Source organism: Apium graveolens, chromosome 4 (assembly GCF_009905375.1).
Source record: "Apium graveolens cultivar Ventura chromosome 4, ASM990537v1, whole genome shotgun sequence".
NCBI lineage: Eukaryota > Viridiplantae > Streptophyta > Magnoliopsida > Apiales > Apiaceae > Apium > Apium graveolens.
Window position 1 is genome coordinate 85614153 of NC_133650.1, and position 13858 is coordinate 85628010.

Consider the following 13858-nt stretch of genomic DNA (forward strand, 5'->3'; position numbering starts at 1 on the left):
TGTTGCTGCCAGGATATGGTTAAAGGAAATGGAAAAGGCGTTTGCGCTCACTAAGGTGAGTGAGGATTTAAAGACTGATTATGCTAGTTATTTTCTGAGGAATGATTCGAATTATTGGTGGGAATCTACGCGAGCCCTAAAAGGAGAAGGTCCAGTTCCATGGGCCAGATTCACATAATTGTTTTTGGAAAAATACTTTCCAGCCTGTCTCCAAAGTCAAATGGAGATGGAATTTTTGGAGTGGAAACAAGGAAATAGGAGTGTTACGGAATATGAAGTGAAGTTTATGGAGTTGGCCCATATAGCACCGGAATATGTGAGTTCAGAAGCCCAACGAGCGAAGCGGTTTCAACAAGGGTTGAAGCCAGAAATAAGAAGTGGAGTTGTAGCCTTACAACTCAAGACATATACTTCGGTAGTTCAGGCTGCCCTGGTGATAGAGAGTGATCAGAAGTTAGCTGCAAAGGAGCAGGGTGAGAAGAAGAGAAAATTTGAAAGTGGACCCGCTAGATCAGAATCAGGAATAGTGAGTCGGAAGTTTCAGCGTTGGTTCGGTAGAAATAAGAATAAAAAGTTTAAAGGGCAAAACTTTCCCCAAGTTAAGCCCGGTACAACATCAGTTAATTCTGCCCCGACGAGAATGAGTAAGCCAGTGGTTGATTGTAAGACGTGTGGGAAAAAGCACAGTGGACAGTGTCGAGAGAATGTTAATTATTTTAAGTGTGGACAGAAAGGTCACTATTCCACGGAATGTAAGTCTGAGATTCAAAGAGTTACTTGTTTTAGTTGCGGCAAAGTGGGACACATAGCTAGGAATTGGAAGTCAGTGACCCAAGGTAATGCGGGAAGGAGTGTGCCTCAAGGACCAGCAATCAGTACTGCGAGAGCTAGGACTTTTAAGATGACCCAGAAGTCTCCAGTTCATGATTCTGATGTGGTTGCAGGTACGCTTATTCTTAATTCCGTACCTCTTAACGTTTTGTTTGATTCGGGAGCGTCCAAATCTTTTATATCTGTCAATTGTGCGAATAAGATGCAATTGATGCTAGAAGACTTAGATGAACCCTTAACTATAGAAGTGGCTAATAAAGATAAAATACCTGTAAAACAATTTTGTCCTAGTTGTTCCCTAGAGATTTCGGGGTATATGTTCCCTGTTGACTTAATACCTTTCGAGTTGGGAGACTTTGATGTTATTTTAGGTATGGATTGGTTATCTCGATACAGGGCAAATATTGATTGTAAGAAAAAGAGAGTTGTTCTGTACACCTCAAATAATAGAAGGATCAGTTACCAAGGGCAGAGGCAAGATAGGAAGTTTCTCTCAGTGATGCAAGCAAGAAAATTGATGAGACAAGGATGTGAAGCGTACTTAGCTCATGTAGTGGATACGAAGAAAGAGACCCCTATTTTGGATGACATCCCTGTAGTAAGAAAATTCCCTGATGTTTTTCCAGAAGAATTACCAGGATTGCCACCTGATCGTGAGATAGAATTTTCTATTGATTTGATACCGGGAGCTGAACCAGTTTCTAAGGCTCCATACAGAATGGCCCCGATGGAAATGAAAGAATTGGCTAAGCAACTTTAGGAGTTATTGGATAAAGGAGTTATTCGACCTAGTGTTTCCCCGTGGGGTGCTCCAGTGTTATTTGTGAAGAAAAAGGATGGAAGTATGAGATTGTGTATTGATTACAGAGAGCTGAATAAGTTGACGATAAAGAATAAATATCCCTTACCGCGGATCGATGATTTGTTTGACCAGCTTAAGGGAGCATGTTACTTTTCAAAGATTGATTTAAGGTCCGGCTACCAACAATTGAAGATAAAGCCCGAGGATATCCCCAAGACTGCATTTCGAACAAGGTATGGCCATTACGAGTTTCTAGTAATATCGTTTGGATTGACGAATGCGCCAACAGCTTTCATGGATTTGATGAATAGGGTATATAAGGAGTATCTGGATAAGTTTATTATTGTATTTATTGATGACATCCTCATATATTCAAAGAATCTAGAAGATCACGCGGTGCATCTGCAGATTGCCCTTCAAAAGTTAAGAGAAAAGCAATTGTATGCTAAATTTTCTAAGTGTGAGTTTTGGTTGACGGAGGTACAGTTTCTTGGACATGTGGTGAGTAAGGAAGGTATCAAAGTAGATCCGGTAAAGATTGAAGCCGTATCAAAATGGGAGCAACCGAAGACACCCACGGAAATACGAAGTTTTCTTGGATTAGCGGGATACTATCGAAGGTTTGTGAAAGATTTCTCAAAGATTGCATCCCCACTAACTAAGTTGACCAGGAAGAATGAGAAGTTCGTTTGGACGGAAAAGTGTGAAGAGAGTTTCCAGGAGTTAAAGCGAAGATTGGTAACGGCTCCAGTATTAGCATTACCAGATGAGACGGGAAACTTTGTAATTTATAGTGATGCTTCTCTGAAAGGATTGGGATGTGTGTTAATCCAGCATGACAAAGTGATTGCGTATGCCTCCAGACAACTAAAGCCTCATGAACAAAAATATCCAGTTCATGACCTTGAATTGGCGGCTATAGTATTTGCTTTAAGGTTATGGCGTCACTACTTGTATGGAGAGAAATGCGATATTTACACCGATCATAAGAGCCTAAAGTACATATTCACGCAGAAAGATCTGAATATGAGAGAGAGAAGGTGGTTGGAGTTGATTAAGGACTATGATTGTTCAATTAACTATCACCCAGATAAAGCCAATGTAGTGGCTGATGCCTTGAGTAGAAAGGAAAGGCTGAATATGATTAAGATTATGGAAGAGTTGGCGCAAGATTTAGAAAGAATGGAAATTGAAGTTCGAGTAACAAATGAAATTCAGGAGCAGCTATATAAAGTTACTTTCCAGCCAGCATTAATGGAAAAGATTAGAAGATGTCAAGAAGGAGTTATGGAGCAAGAGTTGGATACTTTGACAGGAGAAGAGTTGTGTACTCAAAAAGATAGTCAAGGTTTATATAGGTTTTCGTCCAGAGTATGGATTCCTGCATTAACAGAGTTGAAGAACGAAGTATTGCAAGAAGCACATAACTCTAGGTTTACTATCCACCCTGGTAGTACCAAGATGTACCAGGATTTGAAGAGAAATTTTTGGTGGCCAGGAATGAAGAAAGATATTGCCAATTGGGTAAGTAAATGTCACGTGTGTCAGACGGTGAAAGCAGAGCATCAACGACCAAGTGGATTGTTACAATCTTTGGAGATTCCCCAATGGAAATGGAAAGACATTGCTATGGACTTTGTAGTAGGATTGCCAAAGACGAGAGCGAATCATGATGCTATTTGGGTAATCATTGATAGATTGACTAAGTCGGCGCATTTTCTTCCGATTAATGAAAGGTATTCATTGGAAAAGTTAGTTAAGTTATACTTGGATGAGATAGTTACCAAACATGGAGTTCCTGTTTCTATAGTGTCGGATCGAGACCTGAGATTTAATTCCAGGTTCTGGACTAAATTCCAAGAGTGCCTAGGAACGAAATTGAATATGAGCACTGCTTATCATCCTCATACGGATGGCCAAAGTGAAAGGACAATTCAGACCATAGAGGATATGTTGAGAGTCTGTGTTTTAGATTTTAAGGGTAATTGGGATGAGCACCTACCTTTGATTGAGTTCTCATATAATAACAGCTACCATACCTGTATAGGGATGCCACCTTATGAAGCTTTGTATGGACGAAAATGTAGGTCACCATTGTACTGGGATGAGGTAGGAGAAAAGAAAGTGTTAGGCCCTGAGTTGATTCAGCAGACTAGAGATGCTATAGTGTTGATTCGGAAAAGATTGGAAGCAGCTCAAGATAGACAAAGAAAATACGCAGATATGCATAGGAAAGACATGGACTTTGAAATAGGAGCGTTGGTGTTACTAAAGGTATCGCCTTGGAAAGGGTTAGTACGATTTGGTCAGAAGGGTAAACTTAGCCCTAGATTCATAGGACCCTTTGAGGTTTTAAAGAAAGTAGGAAAGGTCGCTTATGAGGTAGCGTTACCACCGCAGTGGCAGCACATTCATAATGTGTTCCACGTGTCTATGTTGAAGCCCTATATCCCTAATTCGTATCAAGTCATAGAATACGAACCGATTGAGCTTCAACCAGATTTATCTTATGTGGAACAACCGGTCCAAATTTTAGACCGTAAAGAACGAGTCCTTAGGAATAAATCAATTCCAATAGTAAAAGTTTTGTGGAGAAATCCACGAGTAGAAGAGTCTACTTGGGAATTGGAGTCGGACATGCTTGATAAATATCCTCATTTATTTAGCTGAGTCAGATTCTGGGGACAGAATCTTTTTAAGGGGGAAGGAATATAACGACTCGTGTATTTTTATTTTATTTCTAATATTGGAAGTGTAATAAAAGTTTAAGTAAATAAATAAAAGGTGTGTATTGATTTTGGCAGCGGTTATTGATTGTTATTTAATTAATTATGATTTGTTGCTATGTGGAATTGAATTGTGTGATTTATTAGTGAGTTACATGATTTTATTTTGCTTGTAAAAGTGATTTTATGGTAATTTTAATTCCATAAATATTTGGGTTGTCTTTAAAATTGGTTTTCTAATTTTATAATTTTAATAATTATTTTTTTTGACTTTATAAAATTAAGAAATCAATATTTTGTTAATTATTCATTTTTAAATAATTTCTTGAGTGTGTTAAATGCTAAAATCCATATTTAATTATGGGAATCTTTAAAAATTATGAAACTTATAATTTATTAGGCTCGTATTATTCTGAGAATTTTAAAATTATTTTGGAAATTTTCGGGAATCGTTTTACCCTCGCGTCGTTTCGTTATTTGTTAAAAAGCGGGTATAAAGCGTACCTTAAAAATTGTTTAAAATTTTTGGAAATTTTTATTTTTATTTATTTCGGGATATTTATAATATTTTAGCGCTGTTTTCGTAATTTTCAGAAATTGTTTTGCGTGCATCTCAGTCCGTTAATTTTAAATTTTGGGACAAATCGAGACTCAGAACCTCCGTGATTATCCTATAAACTACGTGTCAATTCTATAATTAGAAGAGTACACGTGTTTGTTACTGGTGTTTAGTTGCAATCTCTGTTAAAAAAATAAATAAAAACCAAACCCCCCCGGCTTTGGCTGCACGCGCCTCGTCTCTCTCTCTCTGTTCATTCTTCTTTCAGTTTCTCAGTTTCTTTTTCTTTCTTTCTTCCGTTTCTTCCCTTCATCTCCGGCGTTACCTCCGGTGGTGCTAATTCCGCTAATACTCCCGGCTTGCTTGCTTCAGTTCTGTTGTAATTGATTGGCTTGCATGTATATATACATGTATGTATATATCTGTGTGTGCTTCTGTGTTGTGATGTGTGTGCGTCCGTGTGTGTTGGTGTCGTGTGTGTGTGTGTGTATGGCGGCTGTGAGGCCGTGTGTGCGATGGGGAGTGGTGGCTGTGCTGTTGTGGTGCGGCTGTGTTCTTTGTTGTTGGGCTCCCTGTGTTGTTGGGCTTGCAGATTGGCCTTATTTTGGGCCTTTACGTGTTGGGCCAAATTCTGCAGTTGGGCTTGATGATTATAACTTTTAATTCTTATTTCCTAAATTCTGCAGGGTTTCGATTAATATTCATGTTATTAATTATTTGTGTGGAGTAATTTTAAGGATTAATCGGTGAAATTTTTGCGTTGGAAACCCGAGAATTTATCGGGTACCCGCGAAATTTTGCCGTCGTCCGCGATGACTCTTTACGAGTGGACGGTGGATGGTGATGACGATGCTCTGGGTCCTAAATTTTATAAATAAATAAAATGATTTTTCATAAAATATTTCCGGATTTAAATAATTAATTGTGATTGGTGTTGGGATGTAAGTTGTATAAAAGGACGAAGTAATATTGTGAATTGTGTGATTGTTGATGTCGATTGCAATCGACGGGTAGTCTTATAAATAAATAAGATGCTGCCAAAATTTCCTAAAAATATGTTCGAAAATATATATTTATGTGTTATCTTAACAATATTTCCGACTATGTGACTATGTGATTACAGGTTTGTGTGTATAATAATAATACGAGTCGGTTTGTCGGATTTGGGTTATTAGGATTTGAGGATATCAAGCATGTGGGTATAACTAATTAGGGTATTCTGTAATTGTAGATCCCAATCGAGTCGTTCCAGGATCGAAGTCAACTTGAAAGCTATTAGGGTTTGTAAGTCATATGTCATAGCCTATTTGTATATTCGAGGATTCAACTCAACTCAAATAAGAATGTAATAAGTAAATAGTGGATCGACCGTCAGAGAGATCTCGCAAAGTAATATCTGTCAAAGGATTCAGAAACAAGGTTCATCTACAGACTTGAGGAGTTAATTCACTGGAAGAAGTTCAAGAAGTTGATCATGCCTCAGTGATATAAATCAAGATCGTGGATTTAATCAAGTGACAGAGATCTCGTAAGAGTATCATTAATTACAAGGATTTAATCTGAAGAAAATCAGAGTATCAAAGTCAAGACATGAAGAAACGTCACGGAAGTTAGTCACTCATGAACCAGACAGTACATCGAGTGTCAACGTTGAAGTGGTGGAATTGATTCATAATTTTCAGTGATTTTCAGAAGATATTCAGAAGATTGGTTGCTGCTCACGGTTAGTATTAATTCTCTATTAATTAAATTAAGTCATATAATTTAATTAAGAAAATAAATTATATCTGCAAAGATTAATTTATTGATTAATTAAATTAATTGATTAATTAATTCAGAATTAATATTAAGGATTTTCAGGTTTTTAATTGGTTTAAAATCTGTTTAAATTGAAACAAGGCAAACTGATTGTATTAGTATGACAATCGGTATGACAATCAATAGTCATACCGAAAGTCATGCTAATTCATTTAATTGTCTTGATTAGAATTTTTATTAGATTAAAAATCTGTTATTAATCTTTGCAAGACAATCTGAATTGTACTTATGTGACAATCGGTATGACAATCAATTGTCATACCGAAAGTCATGCCAGTTCAAATAGATTGTCCTGCCGAAAGTCATGCTGGTTCAAATGATTGTCTTGCTAGTTCAAAATGATAGTCTCACCGAAAGTCTTATTGAACAAAAGATTGTCATACCAGTTCATTCATCTCAGCTGTTTGATAAAAAGAAGCAGAAGACTTTTTGTTTCATTAGCAATCAACACAGCAACCAATACAGAACAAGAGAGACAGCAGCCGCAGCAAAACATTTTATCTTCATCTGCTTATTTCAAAGATCATAATTTCTAGATTGTAATGTTAAATCTAATCCACTAGAAATCTTTATCTTGTTCTTGTGTATCAATCTAGCGGATTAAAATCCCTAGAACTTAATCTCAAATCGCTTTTAGCATTTGATCTTTTAATTACAAAAATAGAAAAAGTTCATGTCGAATTTATTCTAAATTTGTGATAATTGATTTGAGATTAATACCTTGTAATCGATACAGTTGTTGTAACACATTTCAAGTTTAATAATATTTTTATTTAACTTGAATTTTGTTTCACATTTTTTATTCCGCATTTTATTCGATTATTTGGTAACGTTTGTATTCAACCCCCCTTCTACAAACACATTGGGACCTAACAATTGGTATCAGAGCCTTCTGATTAACGAACAAATCAAGATCCTAGACTTTTGTGATTTTTCAACTCTTTGAATTTTTATTCATTCAAAAATTCATAATGACTTCACATAAAGTTGGAACCGTTAAAATTCCACAATTTGATAAAGAAAATTATATTATGTGGAAGAAGAAGATGCTCTTGTTTTTACAAGTTGCAAATCCCAAATATTCAAGCTTGTTAAAGAAGGATATAAAAACTCCAATGGTTATTGAACCGGAGGTAATAATAGATGGTGTGGTGACTACTAAAGCCAGAACCTATCCAAAAGATCCTGAAGATTTTACTCCTGCTGAGAAGGAAGAATTCTCCTTGGATGCCAGCCTTCAATTAATATTAATTGATTCCCTTGATCCCCTGATGAACAGACATGTGATGAACTGTAAAAATGCTAAACACATGTGGGAAACTATTGAGGTAATTAATGAAGGCACAGAGGAAGTTAGGGAAAACAAGTTGGAGATCCTAACCTCTGAATATGAACATTTCAAATCAAATCCAGGAGAAGGAATTACTGAAGTGTTTGAGAGATACAATGCGTTGATCAACAACCTGAACATCAATGGAAAGTATTATTCAGTCAGGGAGGTCAACAAAAAGTTTCTTTTAACACTACCAACTCATCTTGAACATAGAATCACTGCCATTAGAGAAGCTAGAGATCTGAGTGAGATTTCTTTGGACAGGCTCTATGGAGTGTTAAAAACCTATGAGTTGGAGCAGATTCAACAGAAGGAAGTCTACGGGAAGGATAGAATGGTCAGCACATCTACTGCACTTGTAGCTGAAGGTCAACAACAACAACAATCTCAACAGTTAGAAAGAATGGTACAGTTTTCTAAGGGTGAGGAAAATGAGTTAGTAGCAGAATATGATCCTCCTACTACAAATCAATCAAGTGATGATTTTTATTCCTTGGAAGAACTGGAGCAATTGGAAGATGAATCAATGGCCCAAATTGTCAAGAGATTCTCTCATGTCAGATTCAAGAAGAATCCCAAGTTTAAGTACAAGTCCAACTACAACAAATTCCAGAAAGGTGGATCTTCATCCTCTAACACCAGCAGTGGTGGATACAAAACAGGGATGGTTGATCGAAGCACCATTAGATGCTATAACTGCAATGAGTTGGGACACTTTGCCACAGAATGTAGGAAGCCAAAGCAAGTAAGAAAGAACTCTGAAAGGGCTTATCTGGCAAAGGGAAGAAGCTGGGATGATACTGATAGTGAAGATGAAGATGAAGGAAATCTTGCTCTTATGGCTATTGATGGAAAAGCTTCATCGTCAAGAATAGAGGTAAAACTTTCTGATGCTGAAATGGTTTATCATCTAAGAGGTAACTTAGATTGTGCACGTCGTGATAATGAACTGTTAAGTTTACAGATCACAGACCTTGAGAAAGAGGTCAATGAATTAAGACTTGTGCACATTAATCAAGACAAATTAAAAGAACAGGTATCTTTTCTAGAGAATAGAGTTGACTGTTATAGAAAACTCGAAACTATTCTCAAAGACAAGATCACCGGTCTTGAGACTAAGGTTAGAGCCTACTTCAATTCTTGTTCGAAGGCTAAAGAGTTCTACAGTAAGCAATCTGTTAATCAAACATCTGGAATAGGTTATGATTACAATGTTGCTATTGGAGAATTAGGCATAAACTCCCCTCCTCGTGTATGTGCTAAAGGGAGGGAAGTACCACATGTGCTTAAGGGTGTTGATGAACCCCTCTATAAACCATCAATTGCTGAACCATTTGATGCGACCTCTTCTGTTATTCAAGAAGAAATACGTGCTGAGGATCATGCTTATGAGAAGATTGTTTCCAAGTCAAGTGAGTCGAAAGTTCCAGTCAAAGTTGTGAAAGCAACTGAGACTAACTCAGACACACATGAGTTGGATAACAATAATGCCATGTCTACCATGCATAAATTACCTGCTGTTAATCACTCTCATAAAGCATGTGGTGTTGCTAATTGTATGTCTTGTGCTTTTAATATGATGTATGCTTATTTTAATGGTAAGCATGTATCTAATGATAAGACTACTCCTCGTCAGCATGTGAATAACAAGAAGCATGATAGGTCTAAGACTGCTAGTCCTTCTAAGGCTAGAAAGGAGACATTTGTGCCTAAGCTTAAACAGAAATTTGTTAAGGCTGTTTACAAGGTCAAATGTTCAGTCATTGAGAAAGTTGAGACAATTAAAATTAAAAATGTTGTTTTGCCTGACAAAGGACAGTTCTACAAGTATGCCGGGCCCAACCAAGTTTGGGTTCCGAAGAAGGGTTAATCCATTTGTGTTGCAGGGCATTAAACAGGTATAACCGGTAGTGTGGATTCTTGACAGTGGATCATCAAGACATATGACCGGAGATAGAGCCCTGCTATCAAATGTGGATTGAGAAAGCTGGCCCCATGATTACCTTTGGAGATAACAGCAAAGGTTTATCTGAGGGATATGGCTGTTTGCAAGCTGGGAATGTTATCATTGAAAATTTTGTATAGTGTGCTAGGTTATTATCAGGAAGCAGCATCTAACATATAGCACCAGTGACGAGACTTGAGAATATTATGACATATCAAGCACCTGCTGGACATTACACTTGGAATTGTACTCTAGTAAGATGACTTCAGGTTGGTATGAATTAATGTACTGCTCAAGCAATTGTCATATTAATAACTCTATTATCACTAAGCACAATCATATTGTTTTATATGTGCAGTGGTATATTGTTTATGCAACATAACAATTAGTATCTAAAGTACTTGACAAGTATCGGTCAATGATATCTTGTTAACATTATGTTGCAGATATTTGTAAGCTTTTGACATGAATGAGAATTACTTAGACTTTACCCTAAGTGATCAATGTTTTATCAAAAACTCATTCATTTTGAAAAATAAAAATTAAACTTCTTTCTACATTAGTGATTTCTTATTTCATGTAAAATCTTTTTAAATCACTATTGTAAATCATTTTCTCTCTATTACCATATGTTCTGTGTTACAGGTTCAGTCTCCAATGACTTTCTTTCATTGACAGTCATGAGGTTGAAAACCCACAACGTCTATCCCAGACTGTAAAGACAAACACAAAAATAGATACCAACCAACACTCTCTTACCACTAAATATAGTATGAATGAGCGTGAGGGAGATAGTGCCTAGTGCACCACATAAGGAAGGTTCTGTAGTCAACCCAGTGGCTCTGTCTCATACATAGATGAGTAGTATTTAAACCGAGACAACTGCTAGCCCCCATACATCTTCTCAAAAAGATGTAATGGCTGAAAAGGCACAAAAACAGTTACTAGATTCATTCTCTCAACAGGGTGAGTCTATTGAATTTTGCCTGTCGGCCAAGGTATCCGATGTAGTGTCACCACTTCAAACATAAACAATTCTTGATGCACAAGGAGAGGTTACACACACAAAGGATGAGTTGACGGAAACAAGAGTTTCGACCATTTTAAGGTCAGATTCGATTGTTCAAGGTTCGTTAGTGGACCAATTGCCTTTACAGGTGTTAGGAGAGGATACTGATCCAAAAGCCATATGTCAGTGGTCAGTGTCTACCTCCCCAGGCTTAAATCCCCTGGATGCATCTGCGGATAGTGGATCTGACATAGGTGCAGATCGGCAACTTGTTGACAATGATTCAGATATTACCTGATGAGTCACAAGGAAGTGTCTTCACAGACATTAGAAGGGAACTTTGATCTTTATGCTAAAATCGTTGGATCATTGTTTACCTTCCCAGAATTCAAATCTGGAACCCTAAAAGGGAAACTAGCAACTTGTAGATTATGACTCAGATTTATCTGACGAGTTTAACAAGGATGGGGATTTGTGAACTCCCATTGCACCACCTGTGACCTCCTTAAAGGATGGCTAAGGTGATTTTCCTTGCAGGTACAGCTGGATTATGGAGCTATGAGAGAAGAGTGATACACTTGTGAGAATGAGTGTAAACACGAGTGGAGAGAAGAGTGAAACACATGTGAGGTACACTAAAACACAATCACACACTCACAGTGAGGAAGAAACAGAAACTACTTGTTATTTCTTTTCCAACCAAGTGAAATATGAGAACTCCTTCAGACGACGGCATACATTCCTTCTTTAAGGGGGAGATAAAAGCTTAAGTAATAGTTTGGAGGATTCCTCAACTAAGGGGGAGAAATAGCAGGGAGGAAGAAAAAGATCCTACATGTACACTACACCACACCATTGTTGTTTCTAACTACGGATCCTATTGTACGGGAGAGGTGGTAAACACAAGGTGATTTCCTAGTAAGGGAAGAAGCTGTTAGGGGAGTACCATTGGTTTTTATCTGCGGATCCTATTGTACGGGAGAGGTGGTAAAACGAAGGTGATCTTTTTTAATCAGTTGATTCTCATAGGGGGAGAAGCAAGAGATATGGGCTTCTCAACAGGAAATGTGGTTGTATAAATGAAGATGGAACTACTTGAAGATATGTTCAGTCTAGAGGAACATCTACTTGGAATCTGGAAAATGTTAAATCTCATCCAGAACTTTTCTGCTATTTACTTTGCATGTATGTTTATATCTTTTTCTTATTTGTTAGTTGAGTTATCCTCTAGGTATTTGTGTGTTATTGTCTAACAAACAAATAGGGGGAGATTGTAAGTCATATGTCATAGCCTATTTGTATATTCGAGGATTCAACTCAACTCAAATAAGAATGTAATAAGTAAATAGTGGATCGACCGTCAGAGAGATCTCGCAAAGTAATATCTGTCAAAGGATTCAGAAACAAGGTTCATCTACAGACTTGAGGAGTTAATTCACTGGAAGAAGTTCAAGAAGTTGATCATGCCTCAGTGATATAAATCAAGATCGTGGATTTAATCAAGTGACAGAGATCTCGTAAGAGTATCATTAATTACAAGGATTTAATCTGAAGAAAATCAGAGTATCAAAGTCAAGACATAAAGAAACGTCACGGAAGTTAGTCACTCATGAACCAGACAGTACATCGAGTGTCAACGTTGAAGTGGTGGAATTGATTCATAATTTTCAGTGATTTTCAGAAGATATTCAGAAGATTGGTTGCTGCTCACGGTTAGTATTAATTCTCTATTAATTAAATTAAGTCATATAATTTAATTAAGAAAATAAATTATATCTGCAAAGATTAATTTATTGATTAATTAAATTAATTGATTAATTAATTCAGAATTAATATTAAGGATTTTCAGGTTTTTAATTGGTTTAAAATCTGTTTAAATTGAAACAAGGCAAACTGATTGTATTAGTATGACAATCGGTATGACAATCAATAGTCATACCGAAAGTCATGCTAATTCATTTAATTGTCTTGATTAGAATTTTTATTAGATTAAAAATCTGTTATTAATCTTTGCAAGACAATCTGAATTGTACTTATGTGACAATCGGTATGACAATCAATTGTCATACCGAAAGTCATGCCAGTTCAAATAGATTGTCCTGCCGAAAGTCATGCTGGTTCAAATGATTGTCTTGCTAGTTCAAAATGATAGTCTCACCGAAAGTCTTATTGAACAAAAGATTGTCATACCAGTTCATTCATCTCAGCTGTTTGATAAAAAGAAGCAGAAGACTTTTTGTTTCATTAGCAATCAACACAGCAACCAATACAGAACAAGAGAGACAGCAGCCGCAGCAAAACATTTTATCTTCATCTGCTTATTTCAAAGATCATAATTTCTAGATTGTAATGTTAAATCTAATCCACTAGAAATCTTTATCTTGTTCTTGTGTATCAATCTAGCGGATTAAAATCCCTAGAACTTAATCTCAAATCGCTTTTAGCATTTGATCTTTTAATTACAAAAATAGAAAAAGTTCATGTCGAATTTATTCTAAATTTGTGATAATTGATTTGAGATTAATACCTTGTAATCGATACAGTTGTTGTAACACATTTCAAGTTTAATAATATTTTTATTTAACTTGAATTTTGTTTCACATTTTTTATTCCGCATTTTATTCGATTATTTGGTAACGTTTGTATTCAACCCCCCTTCTACAAACACATTGGGACCTAACAGGGTTTGTAAAGCGTTGCAAGGCAAGTACCCCTGACCATTCTTTTATGGTTCAGTGCATATGAATAGCTAAATGTTTATTCTCGTAATGGAACAGAAACGTTTTAAGTTACGTATCCCCTGTAGTTATAAAATTACTGTTTTCAAATTGTTTT